This window comes from Mauremys reevesii, linkage group 9 (genome assembly GCF_016161935.1).
Source record: "Mauremys reevesii isolate NIE-2019 linkage group 9, ASM1616193v1, whole genome shotgun sequence".
In the NCBI taxonomy this organism is placed as follows: Eukaryota; Metazoa; Chordata; order Testudines; family Geoemydidae; genus Mauremys; species Mauremys reevesii.
In genome coordinates, this window is record NC_052631.1 from 83,839,751 (window position 1) to 83,859,158 (window position 19,408).

The following is a 19,408-nucleotide window of genomic DNA, read 5'->3' on the forward strand; positions in this document are numbered from 1 at the left end:
TGGGATAAACTACTCCAGATATACAACAGACTAAATATACACTTCTCCAGTTGAGTGTATAAAACCTTATAATTAGTTAACTATTTCAGAGTTATTAACCCCTTAGTCCTGATTCTTAATATATTCTGTTAATCCCTGAAAACGGTCATTACTAAGCAGCAGTGGAAATTTTATTTTGTTTTTCCCACACAGACTACCTACCTTCCTTGGGGTTTTAAACTTCAGCCCATCACTGTAGTATCTGAGTACACTCCACGTAAAACAGGTTGGGAATACCAAGGTATTAGCTGACTTCATGGGATCTCTGGCACTTCTCCCTTTTTGGGATAGATTTTTGTTTGGTTCATTTGTCTGTTTCAGGTTGGCTGGTTGTTCTTTTTGATGGGTGGGAAAGTAAGAGATTGGTTATTCTTTTCTAGTTTGGGTTTTTATGTTTGATTGTAGGGGACTACTGGCGGGAGTGTTGGTGTTGTGAATGTCATTCTCACAAAGGCTTTCTCAGAGCAAAATTTTCAGCATTTCCTAAAAATGGTTGGATTCTGGATCTGTCTAATCTCGTCTGGAAAGTCATTCCATAGGCTGATCCCCTGAACTGAGAATTCTTTGTCCCCATTCTTGTGTGCTTCATCCTCGGCTTTGCATGCGTGCAACACATACTCACTCTTCTATTTTCTTTCCAGACATATTTTGGATGGATAAAAACAAAGATTACACACACACAGAGATGTCTGTGTGTGGTTCATACACAAATATCCATCAAGAGTCATCATCTCAGGAAGGGAGTATTCCATAAAAGTACTGTCTGCCTTACGTTTCACATATATACTTACCACTACCTGCTTTGCACCAGCTTGAAAAGTTCATGTCTATCTGTCAAGATCTTTTTCACTGAAAAGATACCTCCCAATCCAGAACAATACCCATATGCGTCTGACGAAGTGGATATTCACCCACGAAAGCTTATGCTCCAATACGTCTGTTAGTCTATAAGGTGCCACAGGACTCTGCTGCTTTTTACAGATCCAGACTAACACGGCTACCCCTCTGATACTTAACAATTAGGATGATTAGGTAAGCCACTGTTATAAGCAACTTGGTAAGGTACAGAGATGGAAGCTTCTTAGGTTGCGGGGGAAAACATGAATGGTGAAGCTGGTAGGTCTGTTCCCCTTTTTTGTCTTCCTTTTACATTTCTGTTGTGTGTAGAAACACTTGAACTGGCACTCTTTATTTTCAGCCGGATACACAATTTGAAAGATATTGTACTGCTGTGTAGGCCAACTAAGGTCTGCCATTCTTCCTTAGTTAGCACTTTGGGGGAAATAATTATTCACAAAAACTGCCATCATGAATGGAGAAACCAAAATCAATGTAGCTGTGTATGGACCATTGCCACTGAAAAGCAAATACTCAATCAAGACATGGATCAGCAAGAATTATATCACTGGGAATCCTTAAGCACATCTTCGTGTATTTTTAATATCTATATTATCACTTGCTGATCTCTCCTCCCCCCACTTCGAAACACACATACATGCACCTTCAAGACCTCCCTTTTATCAGGGGTTTGGGCATAAGATTCATATAAACAGCAGGAGAGATCTCAAATGCAGTACTAGGTTTATTGCCTTTTTTAAAAAATAAAGCATTGGTGCATAGCAGATTTATTCATTGAACAGGTTGATTTATTTAACAGACTTGACAAACGTCAAACCCCACCATGTGCTTACATAATTGTTATCCATTTAACAGGTCTGTTCTTTTGTCAAATATTTGTTTAAAAAGTGGTTCACTGAAGATTGCTGCCTTGTGCACAGTTCACATATTTTAACAAATGTATTCTTGTATTAGGTATCAGCTGAAGTAACTTAATTGCATCCTCCCTGCTTGAGTGCTGTCATTCCCCCCCACACTATACCTAAACAAACACACACACAAAAAGTGTGTGTATGTGTGTGCGCGCAGGTGCATACACACACACACTTTCTAGCAGAGATATTTTGCTGCTGGCACAGTGGTTACTGCATTACCATACTGTTCCACTGATAACAGCAGGTACCTAAAAACACAGCGAACACAAATCTGAATACCAGGATGTTGATGGATGTGAATAGATTGCAAGCAAGCAGACCAGAGAGGCCAGGAAGGGGCAAAAAGGATGAAGAGACCACCAAGTACAGATCGGGGAAGGCTCAGAACAGATTCCAAGGCCAAAGAATTATTTTTTTTTTAAGATTGCCCTCTCACACTTACATGTCTTTCCTCTTCATCCCCCCCGATACACACACACAAAATCCTTTCACCTGGTGAATGTGTACACTACATATTTTCAGCAAGGGGTAAAATACTGGATAACATTTTAGAGACAAAATGTATAGCCTTTGCTTTAGTCACTAGTCCATTAGAACTGGTTTGGGTTACTATATTGCAAACATGCCATTTTCAAATTGCACAATTAATTTTGAACATCATGGTTTAATTTTTTTTAAATCAGATATTAAAACAGACATCATATAGTACACTTAATAAGCAAAATACATTACTGTTGTCACTCTTGCACAAATGCACAAGCAGTTCAGAACTGAAGACACCGAAATAAAAATATATGAGCCCAATTTTCAATTGCTCACTAGACAGATGGTTAATTATATTCACAGCCGCATTTTTCACTGGGATAGAGTTTCAGACAATGAGCCAGTTTTATTTGATTAGCCAGTTTTCTAGTTTAATATGTGAAATGACAGTTACTTTAGTGCTTTTTTGTTCCTTGCTAAAAATAAGGTTTCTGTGTAAATTCTTCCACCATTCAAAACATCATTGCTGTAAATAATAACCTGGTCATATGTTAACCAGTGTGTAAGTAGTGTAAGGAAGACACACAGAAAATACAAATGGCCTACAATAGTTCAGATGATACTGATTTGTAGAACCTTTTTCCTCCCACTGTGGAATATTTTAGTTCCCACCAGAATTCTCATCAGTGTTGAAATGCATGAAAATAAAGCAGCTTACATTCAATCTTTTTCAAAGTGCTTTAATACCATATTTTTACCAAAATTTAGTTTACCAGAGATTCAGAGACAAATTAAATACTAGAATACCTAATAGCAAATATATTTGCTAAACAGTTCTCTGCGAACACAAACAGGAAATGTACTAAACAAATAATAATAGTTGCCCAAAGACAGAAAGACTTACAACTAGTAGATTATAGTGTAATTTTTTTAAATAAAAACTTCTAGAAGTATTCAAAAATTCAAAGGACACATTTTGGGCTGACAAAAAAACACAAGTCTAATTTCATTCCTAAACTAGTAGATTCCACAGCAGAAAATCTATTCATTTGTGATATTCACACACTTTCAGTGACCCCCGGGCCTTTGACAATTTGATCCAAGTCTCCCTTTTCTTTCCCCTCAGAACATGTATTAAAGCAACTAATTAATTACTGTAAGCCTTAGCCCTAAATTCCACTTTCAATATTTTAAGAAAAGAGACACAAGTCAGGACCAAAAGAATGGAGACTAAATATTTTCCTCTCTGGAAAATTCACCCTGGATTGATTGGAATGGGGAGGGTTAAACTTAACTCATGCCCCGCCACCCCCCAAGTCGCCTTGAAACCTTCTCCGCTTTCCCACTGCTCATTAGATACACAGCAAAGGTTGGAGGAATTTGATTGACACAATTTATGTTTCCCTCCTGGCAAGAGAAGGCAACAAGACAGACCTTTTCTCAAACATGCAATTTCTAATCATCATCACCATCACCACCACACACACACACACACCCTATCGGAGCCGTGCAAGCAGCCGGCTGGGGGCTGCGTGTGCCTGCGCTGCTTCTCCCCAAAGAGGAAAAGGCCTTTCCAGGCTGGCAGGGCTGAGTGGGGGCTCCCGGAGAGCGCTGGATGGGCACCCCCCGCCGCCCCCAAAGAGAAACTCCAGCAAGCGAAGCCCGCACGGCTGCTGGGCGCAGAGACTTACCTTGGCAGCGAGCCCGCCAGGGGGGCCGGGGAGCGTGGGGCCGGCTGGCTGGCTGGGGGCCACCCCCCCTGCCTCCAGCAGGCAAAGCTGGGGATTGCGGCGGCGGCTGCTGCAGTCACCGCCGCTCCATGAGCCCGGCTCTCCCGTGCGTGCAGGTGGACGCGCCTGCCTCCCGCCTCCGGGGGGTGATGGAGCCGGCGCGGCTCAGGGCAGCCCCCATGGCCCCGCAGCCATGCCGGGGACCCTGGCCGCCGAGCCCCCCCGCCCGCTGCCGCTTGCAGTCACCCGGCGCTTGCCGGCTGCCCCCTGCTTTGCTGCGGGGGGGGCGGGTGGCTCCCTCCTCCCCTCCGCCTCCTCCTCCTCCGCCGCGGCTGTTTCTTCCTCTCCTCCTCCGCCGCCCCCACCCAGGTTGCTTTTTCCCATTCAGAAGGTGCCTACAGCGCTGCTGTCGCCGCTGCCATTGTTTCCTCTGCCGCTGGACCGACTCTCTCCCCCTCCCCCCTCCCACCACCACCTTGCTTTCCCCGGGAGCGCGCAACGCGCGGCCACCTGTCATAAAGGGCGCGCACCCCCGGCGCTGCGGAGCGCGCCCGAGCGCTGGTGCACGGCAGCGGAGCCGGAGGGAGCGGGCGCGCGCGCTGCGAGGCTACCCCGTCTGGGTGCGTGAGCAGTGCGTGTGCGGCAGGGCTCTCCCCGGGGGCAGCGAGCGGGGAGGGCGCGCAGACATCAGTGACTCACACCCAGCGTGGGGTGGGGGGGAGCCCGTGGGGCTAAGCCCCCGTGGGAACGGTGGAGGGGAGGCTTTGCCGCACATGGGAGGAGGAGGGCATCAGGTCCCACATGCCATGGGATTATCCCTTGCTGCCCTCGCCAAAGCCCCTGCGGACTGGACAGGGTGTGCCCATTGCCGCAGGGCGGGAGGGTGAGGGACCTGGCCCCAGAAGGCTCCCCCTGCCCCCTTCCATAAGGGGAGCTACCATACTTTGAGAAGGGCTGGCCTCCTCTGGGAAGGGGCAGGACAGAGCCGCAGGACTGGGGCCCTCCCACTCCTTTTGAGAAGTGTGGCCACCTGAGGGGCTAGAGAAAGGCGGCAGGCAGGCAGGCAGAGGGCCAGGCTTCCTCCTCTCAATGGGACTTGGTGCCCATTTGAAAAACCCTCCACCTGTCCCATCTAGAGTTCCCTCACTCCCAGTTCAAAGCCCCTCAGTCCTCCCCTGCAGCATCCCTTGTTATACCACGTCTAGGCCCTTATATGCTCTGTGACTGCACCCTAAAAGGCTAAAGACAGCTGCTACTCCAGTTCTGGCCTTAGGGTGACCAGATAGCAAGTGTGATAGCAAGTGTGAAAAATCAGGACGGGGTAGGGGGTAACAGGTGCCTATATAAATATAAGCCCCAAATATCAGGACTGTCCCTATAAAATCAGGACATCTGGTCACCCTATCTGGGCTTCTCATTCTGATGTGTAGTATCCTATTCCACGCCTGAGCTCCCACACTGCTTTACCAATATACCTCACCTTCAACCTCCACTCCAATTCCCACCCGCCTTTCTGCCCATTCCATTTCTGTCCCTGATACAGCTCTGACAATGCATCTCTCAATCCTAATTTGCAGTACTCTCTCCTGTTCCAGCCCTGAATTCTCACCCACAGCTCTTCCAGCACACCTGAACCCTGCTTTGAACACCCCTATTGTTTTTCCAGTTACATTGTTTCCCAATGACCCAAGACTGCTACAGGTGTAAAGTTATGCCAGATTGCAGGGGTACTTGGTGAATTGTTCTTCCACAGGAGAAAACTGATATGAGTGCATTATTGCATCTCAGTATTTTTGATGCAAAACTGGAAGATTCAGGAATCAAGATTAGCTACATGACATCAGAATAAGAAGGAACTTTTTAAAGAAAATCCAGTAACTGTAAGAAGGTGGATTTTAGGCAAAATAAAATTCCACCCTGAATTTTCAAATGGAGAAGTGAAAGATGCCAACAGAGCAAAAGGCAAAGTGTTTGTTTGCAAATATGAATGCTGTATGTGTTCTGTACCTTTGTTTTGCTGTGTTGCAGATGATCAGTTCTGGCATCACACTTAGTTGAGGAAAAGGTGCAGACCTTGAGAGTGAAGTCTTATTTGAGCAGCGCTGGTGTCACCAGCGCTGCACTCTTACCCCAACCCGGATGGGGTTTTCAGCCAGCGCCCAACCAGGAGGGAGTTGCAGCGCCTGCCCCCTGTGTGGTGTGACGGTGTGGCAATAAGCGCGCTCTGCAGCCTCCACCAGCGCTGCAACTTGTAAGTGTAGCCAAGCCCTTAGTTGAGGAAAAGGTGCAGACCTTGAGAGTGAAGTCTTATTTATCAGCACAAAAGCTTCTTAATGGCCCCACCAGCCTGCCTCAACTCTGGCCTAGCAGGACCCCCTTTAGGGATGGGAAAGCCTTTCATTCTCCATGAATTGACCTCAGTGCTGAGGTTGGCAAAGGAGCCAACTGTCATGATGGTTTTTGTGATATGGACACCTGTTCACTGGGGTAGGGTGAGGGATTTTAGCTCAGTGGTATGATCCACATATACTGCTTCAGATCAGTGCAGGTAAGAACTATGGAGCCAGAATCTAAGAGAGAGACCTATTACATCTATCAGTGTTCCTACAGCAAGGCCCCTAGCTCCTGTTGTTGTTAAAGATACAGAGAAGCCTACCGGAATTGACTTAGCCCCGTCCTTCACATATTGCTACATCTTGATTCAGTAGAGTTATTGATAACGTCAGCCTCATATTGCATGTGACCTATGCAGAGTATCATTGCATATGGAAAGAAAGGAATCCAGAAAAAATGCATAAAGAGGGTAAATCAAAGTTTAAATTAAATATATATATATATACACTCTGCAGTAACCACAGCGGTGGGTCTTCCAGTAAGGTAATTTGGATAAAAAGGATTCTGGAAATGAAAATCCATTAGTCTACCTGCCAAAATCAGGAGGGACAACATGTTCATGAAGATAGATTTGAAACTAAATTAGGGACCTCTTGAAATGCAGGAACAGTAAATTGATGATATAATTATTATAGTACTTCTTGAAAGGGGTGGGAAGGTGGAGAGAGAAAATCACTCACTGCAAAAATGAAAGACAAGCATTATATAAAAATAGATAGGGAGGTCAATATTTCGTTTGTACAAGTCAACTTTTATTCTGCAGTAGTTCTTTTGCAGGAGGAATTACATGACACACTGTCAGGTAAAAACAACGAGGAGTCCTTGTGGCACCTTAGAGACTAACAAATTTACTGAAAACTGTCAGGTAGTTTGCATTGAACATTTAAGCACTGCAAACGTTTATATGTGGACAAGAGAGGAATATCCATTAAGAATAGAAGTATTATGTTGTTGTTTTTAATTATCCAATTATTAATGCACAAAAACATCTAAAATATGATATTTTACCTTCACGTGTTCATTAAAATTAAGAGGCTGCTTTATTTTTCAGTGTTGTTTATCACTATTTATTAGTGTTCAATTATGAGACCCTACCCTATACCTCACTTTGTCACTGGGGGACAGATTTCTAAGAAGGTGCTATCCAGCATGAGTAAGGTTATTCTACAAGTGGTCCCATTGACTTCAGTGGTACCCTCTGTGGAGTAAGGTTCAACTCAAGAGGAGTAAGGGTATGGGTTCTCAACTGGGGGAGGTCACAGACAAGTGTTTTTGGGAGGTCATGACCACCCTGCCCCTTTTCATATTGCAAAATGAAGGAGGTGTCACAGTTATGGAAAAAGCTGAGAACAACTGTGAATCAAAACATGGCCCTGTATATTTAGTTAATTTAAAATAGATGCATCTGTTTTCACAGGACCATGTAAATAGCTTCAGCACTATTACCACTGAGAGTATGTGGCCCAGACAGGCATCTGCAGCATTGATAGAGTCATACACACAGCATATCCTGTAACTAATGCACTGGGATCTGAAGCATAGATTACTACTACAACTTCTGACCCACTGGGAAGTTTTAATAGGTAGAAAATAGGGCTGGAAATAAGCATTATAAATGTAATTAATAAAATATTAAGATATTCTCCAGGTTTAATTAAATCTTTTATTACATTTGAAAGTATGTTATTACCAACCTGTTCCTTACTTACAGAAGATTCTCAGTTTCCTTATTTCTACTTTTAGTTTTCACAAGATTCTACTGCCATCTTCCCACAATGGACAATGCAATATATTAAATCCAAACAAAACAACATTATGATTGTGTTTTTAAAACACAAATGTCAGGCCACTCAAAACTGTGGTTCTTATGGCATTTGCAGCTGGAGCCCCTGGTGTATCTGTAGAATAAAGAAAGCAATACTGCTTAGCCCTTTGTGTAGTGCTCTGTCATCATAACACTTAACAAATCAACGCCTGCAACACTTTTATAACGTAGGCCATTTTCATGATAATTTTGTACTCGTTTCTGGAAGCATCGAGGATGTGCTAGTTGTTGTACATCCATAAATGACTCTGTCCCTACCACAACAAGCTCACGCTCTAAAAATGTTATGTCCATTTGTAGAAATGGAGGCAGAGGTGTTAAGTGATTTGATCAAGGCCACGGAGGAAGTCATGATCAGAGCTGGGATTAGGCGCACAGGAAGTCCTAGCTCCCAGTCCTGTGCTCAATTATACCTCTCTCACGTATTATTACTGTGCACCAGGATCAAGATACAGTTGCTGTGGGAATCCTAACTTCTAGTCCTCTAGATTTTGCACATTTGAAATCTCACCCATAAACTTGTTATTTTCTCCCCATTTAATTTCATTGATAGAGTTAAAGAAATAGAAATCTGAGTAATAAATCAGGACCACTGTAGGGTCACAAGAGAAAAAATGATAGTGCCTTTGGTAGTGCTCAGTAAAATAAATATGTTTGAATTTGTTCATTAGATCTCTCGCTCATTTCAAAAATGTGTTCTAGGGGGGTTTCACCCTCTATCATATTCCCTCCCCTGCATAACTCCTTCATTTCCCTCCCCAGCACAGTCACATACATGCCGCTACCTTCAAAGTGACATTGGAAAGAGACAAACAAATCTGGCAGCTTCTCTGCTAGGTCATTCTGCCAGCAATTTCACATGCGCTGTAAAGGCACATTGAATGCTGGGGTGGTGCACCTCACCAAGCATGGAACATTTGCAAACAGCAACACTGGGTAACCAATATCAAATTTGGCAGTTATTGAACAACTTCTGTTGCCTTTAAGAATGAGAGAGAGAGAGAGATGATGTTATGCAGGGGAAGGCAGGTACCATGGTGATTAGCAGAGTATAACCAGCTAGATGAGGTTAAAGGCATGGGAAGAGCTTTCTTGCAGATGAAGAGCTATGTTCCATTAAATAAACATTCTGCCTGGATCCAGTTTAGAAAATGATGACTCAGGTATTATTTAAGTATTCAGGTATTTACCAAGAACACAAATACAAGGCTCAGTGATTATCCTCGGGCTGTGGATTCAGTGTAGCATCTTGGGTTTCACTCATCCACAAGCTAATAATTTAAGATACTTCGTTTACAATGTTGCTGTAGTATTAGCAAATCAGCAGCATCTAATTCCACACAGCAGTCTGAGCAATCTTAAAAATTAACAATCTGTGGACGGTGATCTTTTATGTACTGCCATAAACAGATGTAAAAAGTGCAGAGTTTTGCTGGAAGCGCAGCTACATGCCGTAGCTGGATATTAATTTTCCAGACTGTCAGATAAGAGACTCAGGTGTGAGATCAGGATTCTGAGAACATTCTTCTTGGCAGGAAGAGACCAACAAAACTCAGAGCTAGGGAAGGTGTCAGTGCCATTCACTGCTTCACTCTGCCCTCTTACACACACTCACTGCTCTTCTGACCTTGCCAGTACCACGTAGCTGCAACATACATTTTAGCCAGTAGCTACAAATGAGACTTACATCTGTCTTTGAATAGTTAACAATACCATGCAATTTAAAAATAAGTAATGTCCCTACTCACGCTGATTGAAATGTATGATATGAAGGAATTAAGCCCCTTCACTTCTATGCTCACTCAAAAAGGCAGTGAGGTTGATAGTGGAATCAAATTACCTTTCAAGAATTCTCCCAAAGTTGTTCTTCTAAATTGTATAGATGATGATTGAAATTCCCCAAAAGTCCAACTTCCCCCTCAAATAATCCATCTTCTTCTGATGTAATCTCCTGCGTACAGTTTGTAATCCCTAGAGTTTGAGAATCATAGAGAATTTTCATATCACCAGTTTGAAACAAAGCAGATTCTTTATTTTACAACCTTTTAGGCCTTCTCCACACTACCTCTGAAATCAGGCTAACAATAGCCCTGGTTACTGCTAGTACATTTCCCCCAGCCAGTTGTGACAGAGCAGAATATGGCCACATCAGATTATGGCTCCATTCTGTAGTCTGTGTAGAACACACATCTAAATTTACCTTAAGGCAGCCTATTGTAATGTCTTATAGATTGCGGCCTTGACCAGGATGGGTGCTCGACACTTAGTTGAAGAACTGTTACTGACCATCAAGACTGCAATTTGGGACATTCAGCTTTGACTGTCTCAACTGCTGGCCCACCCCCAAGGAATAATGATTTTTCTACACACTGGCCTGCTGTGGTGGGGACAGCATGACAGGCAGGGGCTGAAGCAGGACTGATTGGGCACATGTCATGGAGGAGACACCCAATTTAAGAGCAGGGTTCCGCTGTTTGAAAGGGTGGTTAACCATTTCCACCAACACAGACACACACACAACCCCAAGAGACTGGCAGGAGGAACTCCATCCAGCTGACAAATCTCAGATTCACAGAAGGGGTGAGATCAGGCCAGAGGAGGGAGGGCCTCTGCACTGTTATTTTCTTGTTAAAGATTTGTAACTCTCAAGTATAAAGTCACTGTGATTAAGAAATTACTTTGCTAAGTCTCTGTTCCTTGCTTCCTTCCATGTTGTCCCCAAAGGGGTTAAACTAAAAGCCCAGTGTGCGCTCTCTATTCCTTGATATGCTGTTCAGTCAGCAGAAGATAAAAAAATCTTTTTCACATAGATAGATGGGATTAGACTACCAGCCTGCAAAAGTTGCTCCCTCCCCTCTCTCAGTCTGGGACCTCACATCCTCTAAGGGGTCTCCAGCCTGAAATAATGTTAAAACCAGTACTGGTAACACCACAGCCACATGCTGAACACAACTAGGTCCCAAAACCAGTTTTTTCTGTAAATGCATTAAGTCTGAAATCATTACCATAGTGTGCCTGGGTGCTGGTAACCTGACTAACAGCAACTTCTGAACAAGCCAGTGTATAGAGATAAAATGAAGGCATACAAAGTTGATTAAAGTATCGACCTGTGGCCTTGTCATGATGCAGAATGTAAAGGGGAGATTATTTTCTTTCTTTCCATGTACAAACAACATGCTTTTGTTTGTATTTGGCAGGATCTTCCAGCTCTGCTGGACTCCGGCAGCCATCCTGGCCTCTTGGGGAGAGGACCCTGAACCAGTGAGGCTAACCTGCAACATCAAATGCATAGGGACATTGGGCACAGGTCAGATGAACATTACTCCTGGGGGCATTCTGTGCCACTGTGTGAGCGCGCATAATTAATATTTTTAATTTTTTGCACAGAAAGCAGCTTCTGCCAGAAAGTTGCTGCAGTTCCACCTTTTCCCACCAGATGGTGCTATGGTGTTAGAACAGAGCAGCAGCTCCCAGCCAGCTAGGGAAGAGAAAGAGCCTGCCTTCTTCATACTGCCTGTCGGGCCAGGTCAGGAGATAGTGGCTATAGGGAGACAGGGAGCATGTGACTGATAGAGGGTCAGAAAGGGGCTCCTAAGGGCTAGTGGGGTAGGACAGACTGGGGCAGGGGCTGAATGGGAGTGGAGGTGCAGTCCACATGGTGACTGAGTGGCTGAATGGGGGCATGGACACATGGGGGAGGGGGTGCAGGGCCACATAAGAACGGCCATACTGGATCAGACCAAAGGTCCATCCAGCCCAGTATCCTATAAACAGTGACCAATGCCAGCTGTCCCAGAAGGAGTGAACCTAACAGGTAATGATCAAGTGATCTCTCTCCTGCCATCCATCTCCACCCTCTGACAAACAGAGGCTAGGACCACCATCTTGGCTAATAGACAATTTATCTAGTTCTCTTTTAAACCCTGTTATAGTCCTAGCCTTCACACCCTCCTCAGGCAAGGAGTTCCACAGGTTGACTGTGTGCTGTGTGAAGAACAACTTCCTTTTATTTGTTTTAAACCTGCTGCCCATTAATTTCATTTGGTGGCCTCTAGTTCTTATATTATGGGAACAAGTAAATAACGTTTCCTTATTCACTTTCTCCACACCACTCATGATTTGATATACCTCTATCATATCCCCCCCCTTAGTCTCTTCTTTTCCAAGCTGAAAAGTCCTAGCCTCTTTAATCTCTCTTCATATAAGACCCGTTCCAAACCCCTAGTCATTTTAGTTGCACTTCTCTGAACCTTTTCTAATGCCAGTATATCTTTTTGAGATGAGGAGACCACATCTGTATGCAGTATTCAAGATGTGGGCATACCATGGCTTTATATAAGGGCAATAAGATATTCTCCGTCTTATTCTCTATCCCCTTTTGAATGATTCCTAACATCCTGTTTGCTTTTTTGACTGCCGCTGCACACGGCGTGGACGTCTTCAGTGAACTATCCACGATGACTCCAAGATCTCTTTCCTGATTAGTTGTAGCTAAATTAGCCCTCATCATATTGTATGTATAGTTGGGATTATTTTTTCCAGTGTGCATTACTTTACATTTATCCACATTACATTTCATTTGCCATTTTGTTGCCTCAATCACTTAGTTTTGTGAGATCTTTTTGAAGTTCTTCACAGTCTGCTTTAGTCTTCATTATCTTGAGCAGTTTAGTATCTTTGCCACCTCACTGTTTACCCCTTTCTCCAGATCATTTATGAAGAAGTTGAATAGGACTGGTCCTAGGACTGACCCTTGGGGAACACCACTAATTACCCCTCTCCATTCTGAGAATTTACCATTAATTCCTACTCTTTGTTCCGTGTCTTTTAACCAATTCTCAATCCATGATGATGAGGGGAGTGGGTGTTTTGGTAGGGGTGGAGGAACGCATGGGGACAGAGCGTGCAGGGACCTATGGGGACAGGGGCAGATGTGCCTGACTGAATGGGAGAGGCTAGACGTCAGCCAGTGTCTGCATGGAGGAAGCTCCCTATCAATCCCTCCTAGGGTGAGCAGATCATAGAAATGAAATATCCGGACGCAAGGGGCAGAGCAAAAAAAAAAAAAAGGCCATTTCACAGGGGCCGGGGAAATTAGCAGGCCCCTGCCGCACCGCAGCCACATGCGCTGCCTTCCCCACGGCCCCGGGCACACGTGGCGCATCCCGCCACCCTGCTGGGAAGGAGCTGTGCCTGGAGCACAGCCGAGCGGGAGAGGCGCAGGGCTCCGGACCCTGGCAATGGCGGGGGAGAGCAGCTCAGGGCCACGCAAGTGGGCCATGTAAAGTTTATCGGCTCAGGGGGGGACCCTGGCCGGCTCCTCGCCCCTGTAGGGGAGTAGCATCCCCGCCCCACACCAGCATGTCCCACTGGCCGCCGCAGGCCAGGTAAGAAGCCGAGTTCCCCCCTCGTCCTGCCTCCTCAGCTGAGCGGCATTCCTCCTCCCTCCCAGGCTTGCAGCTGTAATGGCAGTGTAAGCCTGGAGGGAGGGGGTGGTGGCACAGCTTCCAGTTCCTGGAGCTGGTGGTGAGTACGAGCTCCGGCACCGGGTGGGCAAGGGGGGCTGGCAAGGGGACTGCTGCCCCAGGAGGGAGACGGGGGGGCTCAGCTGAGGAGCCAGGACGAGGTGGGAGGGGGAGACTCGGCTCCTTACCTGGCCTGCGGCAGCCAGTGAAACATGCTGAAGCAGGGTGGGGACACTACCCCCCTACAGGGCCGAGGAGCTGGCCGGGGTCCCCCTCGAGCCAATAAACTTTACATGGCCCGCTCACGCGGCCCCGAGCTGCTCTCCCCCACTGCTGCCAGGGTTCGGAGCCCCCCCGTGTCCCAACTGGGGGAGCAGTCCCCTTGCCAGCCCTCCTTGCCCGCCCGGTACCAGAGCTCGTACTCACCACTAGCTCCAGGAACTGGAAGCCGCGCCACCACCCTCTCCCTCCAGGCTTGCACCTCCATTACAGCTGTAAGCCTGGGAGGGAGGAGGAATGCCACGTGCTTGGGGAAGAAGCAGGGCCAGGGCAGGGATTTGGGGAGGGATCCAATAGGGGAAGGAGCGGGTGGAGGCGGGCCGAGAGTCCCTCCAGGAGGGAAAAATTGCTTGTTTGTCCAGTGTCCTGACTGCACATGGGTCAGGATGCGGGACAAACAAGCAAATATTGGGACAGTCCCAATAAAATTAGGACATCTGGTCACCCTAATCTCTCCCCACCCCCAAAAAACCCTGTTCTATACTTTTTCCACCCATACCCAACAACCCTCCAAGTTCACACCCAGGCTCCTTTCCAGACATTTATTTCCCTGACCCTCAGCTCCTCCGTTACCCCTGACTCCCCCAAGCCTTTGTGCTGTTTCTGAGAGTTCTGTGTTAATATGCCTAGTAAGGAATCTATTTGTCAAAAAACATTTCCTGAATCTTTTTTGTTGGCTGTAGTGTTACAGACATACTTGCTGACAGGTATTTTGCAATAAATGACCAAAAATAATTGGAACTGGTGTGATTATATTGTTATCTCGACAAATAAAATATGAAGACTTTTACAGAATTTGAAAATATTGTGCATAGAATTTTTATTTTTTTGGCATAGAATTCCCCCAGGAAGGAGAGGAGGAGCAGAACAAGGAGAGGGAGAAAGCCAAGAGGGAGATGTGATGCTCCCTAAAGTTATCTAGGGTTGTGAGGCACCTCATCACTGCCACCTACCCTTAGTGAGAAGCAGTCTTGTCTCTGATGTAGATCAGCTCCCTGAAACCACCAGCCTCTGGCAGCACAACCACTATGATCCAGGCCTCGCTCTCTCTGTACAGGTAACAGTGGCAGATTAGCCACTGGGCGAATGGGGCCCATGCCCAGGGCCCAAGCCAATTAGGGGGCCTTGGAAAAATGGGTGCCCAGCTTCCTCCACCTGCCTGGCACTCCGGCCAGGGTCAGGGCACAGGGGCATGCCCCCCTGTGCTCGGCCCTCCTGCTGGGCAGTGGGGGCAGGGCATGGGGGCTTGCCAGGAGTGCTGGGCAGGCTGTGGGGGCAAGCCCTGTGTGCTGGGCTGGTGAGGGGAAGCTCCCGCTCCCTGGTATGAGTGCCAGGGTGTGAGGCGGGAACTGGTGGAAGGGATAGGGAAGGGCCCCAAAGCACCCTAATCCATCTCTGACAGGTAGTGATAGCTACACACCAACCCGTGAGTCCTCAGAGTGTTCCCTGCAGTGTCCAGGCCCTTATCTATTGAGCACTCACAGAATAACCAGGTCCGCTGTCCTCAAAGGAACAGTACACACCAGCATGTAAGATCCTACTGAAGACCCAGCACTTCACTTAATACCACACCACTTAAACTTTTTCTTGTTTTCACTATAAATATATCTATCATCAAAGAGATAGAGATCCAAGTAATAGTGAGTAAATATTGGCATCACATGGTTACAGATAAGAAAAATCATAATATGCTTCTAGAGCAGGGGTTGGCAAACTATGGTCTGCAGGCTGCATCCGGCCCACCAGCCATTTTCAGCCAGCCATCAAGCTCCTGCTGGGGAACAGGGTCTGGGGCTTGCCCCACACCAGCACTCCAGCCGGGGAGCAGGGTCGGGGGCCAGTTTGTGCAGCTCCCGGAAGCAGCGGCATGTCCCACGTCCAGCTCCTACGCATAGGGGAAGCCAGGGGGCTGCACTCCAGACCCTGCCCCACCCCAAGTGCCACCCCTGCAGCCCCCATTGGCTGGGAACCATGGCCAATGGGAGCTGCAGGGGCAGTGCCTGTGGATGGAGCAGCACACAGCAGAGCCGCCTGGCCGTGCCTCCACGTAGGAACTGGAGTGGGGACATGCCGCTGCTTCCAGGAACTGCTTGAGGTAAGCACTGCCCAGAGCCTGCACCCTTGAGCCTCTCCCCACACCCCAACTGCCTGCCCCAGCCCTGATCCGCCTCCCACCCTCCGAGCCCCTCAGTCCCAGCCTGGAGCACCCTCCTGAACCCCAAACCCCTCATCCCCAGCCCCACCCCAGAGCCTGCACCCCCAACCGGAGCCCACTCCCCAGCCTGGAGCCCCCTCCCACACCCTGAACTAATTTCTGGCCTCACCCTGGAGCCCACACCCCCAGCCAGAGCCCTCACCCCCTCCCGCCCCCCAACCCCAATTTTGTGAGCATTCATGGCCCACCATACAATTTCTATACCCAGATGTGGCCCTCGGACCAAAACGTTTGCCCACCCCATTTCTAGAGACTAAACTTAAGTAACAGGTTAACCTTTTGCCTAACAGAATTAATCTCACCCAAAGTTTTCTTCAGCATTTTCAATACAGCTAGGTTGAGACCCCTTTTTTCATGAAACAAAAGCGCTGACCTTTTTCTTTGTCAGTCAAGGGCACCTCTCTGCCCTCCAAATATATTCAAGCAAATCTTTGAAGTGCACCCACCAGATAGGAGTAGGAGAGGGGAGAGAACCCTGCCCTCCTGTCAGATTTTTTTCTCTGAAGTCCTCACATTCCTTATTTTGCATTCAATTCAGACTGGTGATAGGTTACCCATTGTTAGCCAACTAGACAACACTCAAGTACAAGTAAAACAGACACATAAATAAATCCCTCTTATCTGACAAAGTACCAATTTTTTACCTTTGCTGGTGACTTAATACTTTGATACAGACTTTAAGAATGTGCTTCCAGTATACATACACATGACGCTTTACAATAGTATCTGTACATACATTTCACAATAACAACAACCCGTGTGACCCCGGCTTTCATTTGAGACCTTATATGACATTCTTTGGTGAACCAGAATGTACATACCAGACTCAGGAGATTTCTGTAGTCTTTCTACACCCTCTTATCAGTTGGCATTAAGAGGCTCTTGGGTCATGTAGTACCTCAAGCACAACCAGAAGGTGAAGGAGCGTAGGAGGTGAGGAGAAAGTAGCAGAAGGAGCAGCTGCTCACCCTCATGGCCAACAGGCTGCAGACCATAACGCTTGCACCATCACCAGTGCCTATGGACTCCCCTCCATATCACCTCATTCTGCAGCCAGTGCAGCCACTGGAAAAATTTAGGAGTTGGGTGAGCTATGAACCACTCCATTAAATCCCTTTTTGTCCTACCACCATACAACCAGGGGTAAGGAGAACAAGTACACTTCTGACATCCAGTTCCACTGCCAGTAAGACAATACAGTTTTCACTTAATGACAAAGTTTGGTACACGTTTGCACTTTAATTTTTCCACATTATTTGTTTACAGGCAGCTGGGATACCTGCAATGGTTTTAAAAACACTTTGTTAATAAATTGGTTTGGTTTTATAATATGTTGTTGGCGGAGTGCTTGGGAAAAAAGGAAGAGTGAGGAAATTGTATGCAAAGCTTTTAATAAAGTTTCCTATTCCCTGCAATGTATAGTACAACAGTACACAGCATCACATTCCCCCATGCATGTCACCCTGTGATGCAAGGATTTGAGTGCACAAGGCATCCTTTATTTTCCTTGCTTACCTGGACCCAGCCCCACTGATGACAGGTGCAGTGCCTTGAGCCCACTTCTGATGAAAATTCTTACCCTTAATCTCTTAGGTTTGTTCAGGTCACAGCAAGACACAGTAATGAGGATGGCATTGGCCATGCTGGCATCCAATCAGTTTAGTAGATAATGCCATCTTGCCTTCAGCCTGCCAAATATGCACTCCCCCACCACTCTGCCACAGCTAGGTGTGTAAATTAAGCCTTCTTTTGCCATATGCTCTGATGTCAAGTACGGTCTCATGAGCCAGGGCAGTAGAGGCTAGGTGCAGTCCTGTAAAATGACAGTTGGCATAGGCATACTGTTGATATCAAAGTTATTTGAAGAAAGTAAAATCCCTTTTTCTGCAAACAGGTAAATGACAGATCTCAGCACCCTGGTGTCACACATCTTGCTGGTACATCCTATGCAGTTGTTCGTGAACCTTAGTGGTCAACCTAGTCCTGCAGAATGGAGGCGTATTACCCTTTATGACTGATGTTCAGGTGTTCCTTGTGGCAGACAAATTATGGGCCTAAGAGTGTCAGCGATGGCCCACGTGTAGTTCTGGAAACCCATTCTCTCAAAGCCAGGGAGGTTTTTTGGTTTTTGTTTTTTTTAAGGCACATTAACTATGACCGCTACCAATGGGTAAACCACAGCATTAATCCCTTCACAAACCTCCACCATCAGCGCACTGACAGTTGACTTGAGAACAGCAAACTGGATAGCCCTGGGCATTTAGCTGTCTGGTGGAGCCAGCTTCCAGCTGGCAAGAGAAACCTGCTTCTGGGCTGGTATGGCCTCTCTTATTTGCATGTCCTTGGCGGTGGATGGTTAGAGCAAGCGTCACACAGCTCCATGAAAATGGCCTTCCTCATAAAGAAGTTCTAGAGCTGCTGTGGGGCACTCCAAATCTGCATGACTATGTGATCCAGCTCACATCATCTCCCCTCTGAGACACACTGCTGCCTTCCAAGGGTCAGAAGCTGCTGCTGAAATGCCCCCTTCTCCCGCTATCTCCCATTCCCTCAATCTTTGTCCTAATGCAGTCATAAGCAGAAAGAGCTCATCCACCTCTAGTGAATCCATGGCTCGGCACAGCTGGAATGGACACAAGTGAGGCGCTCACAGCGACAAAAGTGCCTCAGGTAAATTTGTCAGTGGGCTAAATACACTTTTGCACAGCGGTTTGGGAAGAAAAGATAAGTTCTCCCACAACACAGAACAAAAAAAAAATGCCTAGATTGGCTTAAGTTACTGAGACGCTAAGAGCCCTAAGATATACCCTGAGAAATCCTAGTCAGACATGGGTAACTGTAGTGCCAGTGTTGATGTGGCGACATGGGTAATGGTCACACGCAGCTCTGCAGTGTAGATGCTCGCAGGTGAGTTTGGTAAGCTGAGGTGCACATCCCCAGGTACACTCTAGTGTAGACCCAACTATTCCAGAGGCCCATTACTCTTAGCACAGTTTCAGGCTTTAATGCTGTAGCTCGGCAAAAGCCCATCTTGGTTTAAAATTGTTGGAACACAGCCGTTGCTGGCATTGTTTCCTCCACAGCCTGGAGAGGGCATAATATGACTAGGGTGGTGGTAGTAGTGATCAGGATGGCAAGGCCTATTTACCAAGATCAATTTTGTTATCAGAGATTTAGAGAGATCTATACAGGGCAACATGCCTTTT

The 19,408-nt window shown here is 46.6% G+C and overlaps 1 protein-coding gene and 1 long non-coding RNA gene across 8 annotated transcripts in view; one reads left to right on the forward strand and one right to left on the reverse strand.

The window, feature by feature from the left end:
- The window catches only part of NEXMIF (neurite extension and migration factor), a 226,612-nt gene extending 222,155 nt beyond the window's left edge, over positions 1-4,457 (reverse strand). For all 6 annotated transcript variants that reach the window (XM_039487169.1, XM_039487175.1, XM_039487178.1 and 3 more), the window contains exon 1: positions 3,986-4,457. The gene's annotated coding sequence lies outside the window, so the exon portion shown is untranslated. The remainder of the gene's footprint in view (positions 1-3,985) is intronic.
- Positions 4,458-4,553: 96 nt separating this feature from the next.
- LOC120372535 lies at positions 4,554-18,311 on the forward strand. Of its 2 annotated transcripts, none has more exons than XR_005585030.1 (4): positions 4,554-4,644; positions 10,474-10,823; positions 11,441-11,550; positions 18,097-18,311. It is a non-coding gene; the product is annotated as an uncharacterized LOC120372535 (long non-coding RNA). The 2 variants fall into 2 exon arrangements; XR_005585029.1 differs by lacking the exon at positions 18,097-18,311 and adding an exon at positions 11,631-11,870.
- Positions 18,312-19,408: the final 1,097 nt, after the last annotated feature.